At 42.3% G+C, this 5139-nt stretch overlaps 1 protein-coding gene across 1 annotated transcript in view; it reads left to right on the top strand.

Moving 5' to 3' along the window:
* Window positions 1-5139, top strand: part of PRRC2B (proline rich coiled-coil 2B) — a 59706-nt gene that overhangs the window by 15924 nt on the left and 38643 nt on the right.

Below are 5139 nucleotides of genomic sequence, written 5' to 3'. Positions count from 1 at the left end.
AGAGGGGATAGCCACGCCACAATCCCTTCTCCTCTATTCTCCTCTCGGGATCTTGGGCACGCACGCACACGCGCCCGGCGTGGGTTTTAAGCCACCAGGTCCGGGACGTGAACCGTGGTTGACTATGTGGGAGTCCAGTGACATAGCCATTACTCTAACTGCTCGTTCCCTGTTTTTTTTTTTTTTTTAGATTTATTTTATTTAACTTTCTTTCTTTCCTTCTTTTCTTTCTTTTCATTCTTTTCTTTCTTTTCTTTCTTTCTTTCTTTCTTTTTGACCAGAGAGGGACAGAGTGAGAGCAAGAGAGAGAAAACTGCCAGGTCCTCAACCCAAGCTCGAGTCGACCACGTGGGAGTCCAGCACTAGCACTCTTAAACACACCACCTGCTGGCCCACAACTGTTTGTTTTTTTTTTTTTCCCAAGATCATTGGACTACTTTAAGTTCTTTGCATTTCCCTCTAAATGTTAGTTACTGATATTTACAAAGAGCCTGTGGGACCAGCAGTTGGCATAATGGCTATGTTGCTGGATTCCCATGTAGTTGACTGCAGTTTGAGTCCCGGACCTGGTGGCTTAAACTCACACCAGGTGCGCGTGTGTGCGTGCCCAAGATCTCGAGAGGAGAATGGAGAAGGAATTGCGTCTTGGCTATCCCCCCAGGGGATGATTTCTCGCTTTCTGTCTCTCTGTCTCTCTCTTTCTGGTGAGTGCACACGCCCTATAGCAAAAACCTCTCCAGAAAAGAACAAAACAAAACAAAGAGCCTTTAAGCATTTTGGTTAGATTTGTGTTGGACAAGCCATGTTTTTCTGTGCAAGAATGCGTCATGACTTATCCAATGACCCAACGTATCAGGATAAGTTTTAATTTTGAATCTTCAGGTCCAGGAACCGGATGAATTCCTTTAATAGGTCTTTCATTTCTCTCAACGATGTTTTTTAGTTTTCAGTGTCTTTTTATTTCCATTTTTCAAATTTGCTATCAGGCATGTGCGCTCAGGGTTTCTATCTCTTTCTGTTAGAGGGAAAGTGAGAAAGGGCTCACCAAGGGGCATGGCCACACCACAGCCCCTTCTCTTCCTTTCTCTCAGGGTTTTGGGCACGCATGCATGCACATGTGCCTGGCATGTTTTTCAAGCCATGAGCCCGGGACTCGAACTGTGTGGTTAGCCATGTGGCATCCAGCTGCCTTAACCACTATGCCACCATTTGGCCCTCAGTGTAGGCGTCTTAAAGTTTTGTTCTTTTTAAAATTTATTTCCAAGTATTATGTTTTTAGATGTATTAAAATGGCATCTGTTTTCTTTTACTTCAGTTTCAAGTGTTCGCTGGCGTCATGTAGAAAGGTGGCTGAATTGCGAGCTGTGTGCTGGACAGACTGCTGAGCACTCACTCGCTTTACTAGTTACTTTGATTTCTTGAAAGCTTCCTGTACAAACCATCATGCCACCTATAAATAGGACAGTTTTAGATCTTTTTAAGTTTACATGCCTTTTGTTTCTTTTTCTTGCCTTACTGGACTGGGGTATTTTCAGTGTACTGCTGAATTCAAATTCTTTGTACCTAGTTTCAGGAGGAAAGCGCTTGGCGTTTCACCATAAAGTCCAGTATTAGCTGAAGGTTTTCATGTATGCTCTTATCAGGTTGAAGAGGTTCCCACTGTTTCTCATTTGCTAAATGTTTAGGTTTTTAAAGTCATGAGTGGGTATTGAATTTTGTTAAATGCTTTTTCTGTGTCTCTAATCACTCTTATTTGTGAACTTTTATTCATTTATGTCTTCCATGAGTGAGAGAGAGAGACGGTTCCTCCAGAGCCTCAGTGCCATGATCCACCTCCAGCCTTTAGCCAGCCCCTGGCCATTGACACACCCATACCCGACACTTAGGGAGGCTTCTGGACTTGAACTAGGAAGCTTTCCATGTGGGAGTGCATAGCAGAACATTCTCTTTTAGCGGTGCATCACGTCTGGCCTGGTTTATTTATTTTTTAACAGTAAACTGACCGTGTATTCATAGAATAATACCATCCTTTTGTACATCTAGATTCAGTTTGCTAATACTAAGATTTGTGGCTTCGGTGTTCATGATGCATTTTGGTCTGATCATTTTCTTTTAATCTTTGTTGGGTTTTAGTGTTGGGTTATGCTGGGCTCGTAAAATGAATTGAAAAACATTCCTTCCTTATTTACTTTCCTAAATAATTTTTTTAAAATTGGAAATTGGTATTAGTCTTTCTTTTTTAATTTGCCCAAGTGTATGAGCTGGGTAGAGAGAGAAGGGGGGTGAAAAAGAACCCCCATGGGGAATGGTCATGCTGTAGTCCCTTCTCCTCCATTTCTGCCTCCTTTTTGGACTTCGGGCACACCTGCATGTGCATTTGGTGTGTTTCTTCAAGCTGCCAGGTTCGGGGTCCTGCCGCCTTAACCTATTACCTGTTATTAACCCTATTATCTAATAATAACCCTATTATTTTTTTCTTGAATGCTTTTAAAATATTTTACGGTGGGACCAGCAGATGGTGTAATGGTTATATCACTGGACTCCCATGTAGTTGACCGTGGTTTAAGTCCAGACCTGGAGGGGACCAACAGGTAGTGAAGTGGTTAAGGTGCTGGATACTCCCACATGGACGACCACGGTTCGAATCCTAGACCTGGTGTCTTGCTTTCTCACTCTCCTTCTCTCTTTCTCTCTCTCTCTCTCTCTCTCTGTGTGTGTGTGTGTGTGTCTCCCTCTGATCAAATTAAAATAAATGAATGAATAAATAAAATTAAGTAAATAATTCTTTAAGAAAAAAAAAGGGCAAAAAACTGATGCTGCCCAAAATCCTTAGAGGAGAAGGGATTACAGCATGGCCATCCCCCCGGAGGTGTTTTCTTGATTTCTGTCTGTCTGTCTGTCTGGCAAGCGCATGTGCCCTATAGCAAAAACTTAAACACACAGAGACACACATACACAATCAGCGAAAGTTTGGCCCTGAAGTTTTCTTTGTGGGAAATATTTTCAGTAATTTAATTTGGATTAGTTTTGGGCTTCTCAGATTTCATATGTCATTTTGTGTCAGTTCCTCCCCCCCCCCAGCTCCCGCCCCACTACGTTTTTTTTTTTTTTGGCGCCAGAGAGTACCCGTGCTCACCAGAGAGAGAGACAGAGAAAGGGGAAAGTAAACCCCTCACCACCATCAATGAGGAAGTTTGGCCATGCTGCAGTTCTTCCTCCTTTTTTCCATCCTGTCTGGATTGGGGCACACGTGAACATATGCGCACCATATTCTTCAAGCCACCAGAGCTGGGACTCGAACTGCTTGGCCTGTTGTCTCCCTTAATCACTAGGCCAAAGGACTGGTCCAAAGAGGCAGCTTTCAGCTTTGCTAATTTTCTTCATTGTAATTATTTGCCATGTCTACTGAAGATTATGTGCTCATTGTAACTATTGAGACATTTCTGGATTTATAATACATATACTTTATATCTAATGTGTGTAATTCTAGGACAATTAGGGCACATTCTGTTTGATTTCTGTTCTTTTCCACCTACTGAATATAAACAGTTTCAGAGGATATTCCAAGTGCACTTGAAAAGAATGGGTATTCTACAGTCGCTGAACATAGTGTCCAGTTTAGTAAAGGCAGTGGATGGTGTTATTCATGTCTTGGCAGTATTTTTGCCTGGTCTTATTAATTATTGGAAGTAAAGTGTTAAACTCGCTAATTGTGGGCTTATCTATTTCTCCCTTTAATTCTGCTGATTTTTACTTTATTTAGTTGAAGCTGTTATTAGGTATACACAAGTTGAGAGTTTTATGTGTCTCTAATACATTTTGCCTTGTGCTAATACCCTCATATTTATTATTTTCATGGCCTTTTCTGTTCTCTTCAACCCAGTTATGTATTTGAAGTGATTATTTAGCAGTTAGCATATATTAGTTGTAACTTGCCTTTTTCATCACCTCTACCGGCCCTTTTTTTTGAGAGAGAGAGAGAAAGGGGGAGAGAGATTTTTGCTGTAGAGACAGAAAGATACAGAGAAACAGGAAGTGAGAAATCATGCCCCAGAGGGGACGGCCATGCTGCAGTCCCTTCTCTTCCATTCTCCGCTCAGGATTTTGGGCACATGTGCACATGCGCCTGGTGTGAGTTGGAAGCCTATGGGTCTGGGACTCGAACCGCCGTTGACTTTATGGGAGTCCAGCAATGTAACTATTATTCCATCTGTTGCTCTGCCTTTTAAATTGAATAATTAGATTTTTTTTTTTTGGTCCTTTTTAAAGTTTGCTATAGGACGTGTGCATTTGTCTAGGAGAGTGAAAATTGAGAAATCATCCTCCCGTGGGCATGGCCACACTTCAGTCCATTCTCTTCTCCTCCTGGGACTTGGGGTGCATATGCACCCAGTGTGATTTTCAAGCCCCAAGGTCCGGGACTTGAACTACACAGTTAGCTATGTGGGGTCCATCTACCTTAACCATCACGCCATCTGCTGGCCCCATCTTTTTTTTTTTTTTTTTGAGAGAGGTTTTTGCTATAGGGCGCGTGCGCTCACCCAACAGACAGACATAGAGACAGAAAGCAAGAAATCACCCCCCAGGGGGGATGGCCACACCGCAATCCCTTCTCCTCCATTCTCCTCTCGAGATCTTGGGCACGCACGCACACACGCACCCGGCGTGAGTTTTAAGCCACTGGGTCTGGGACTCAAACCATGGTCGGCTACATGGGAGTCCAGCGACATAGCTATTACGCCAACTGCTGGTACCAACCCCACCTTATTTTTAAAAGATCCCATTCGCATAACACATTTTCATATATTGGGTTGTCAGAAAAGTTATGACAACAGTGTTTTTCTATGCAAAAACGAACCATGACTTTTCTGACCCAGTAGCATGAAATTCCCCCTTTGAGAGCCTAGAATTTGGTGGTTTGTAGTATATTCACAAGTTTGTGCAGTCTCCACTATTACTCAATTCTGTCACCCAGAAAAAGAAAGCACATACCTGTAAGCAGGCTGTTCTAACCCCACCCTCAGCCGTGACTCTGCTCTCTGACCACTTGCATTTTCTTTTTTTCTTTTCTTTTTTTGGAGAGGTTTTTTTTTTTTGTTTTTTTTTTTTTTTTGTTTTTTTTTTTTTTTTTTTTGGGTG

This window comes from Tupaia chinensis, unplaced genomic scaffold, assembly GCF_000334495.1.
Source record: "Tupaia chinensis unplaced genomic scaffold, TupChi_1.0 Scaffold143602_1, whole genome shotgun sequence".
In the NCBI taxonomy this organism is placed as follows: domain Eukaryota; kingdom Metazoa; phylum Chordata; class Mammalia; order Scandentia; family Tupaiidae; genus Tupaia; species Tupaia belangeri.
Note: the sequence above shows the minus strand (reverse complement) of the source record. Positions and strands in the feature narration are given on the sequence as shown.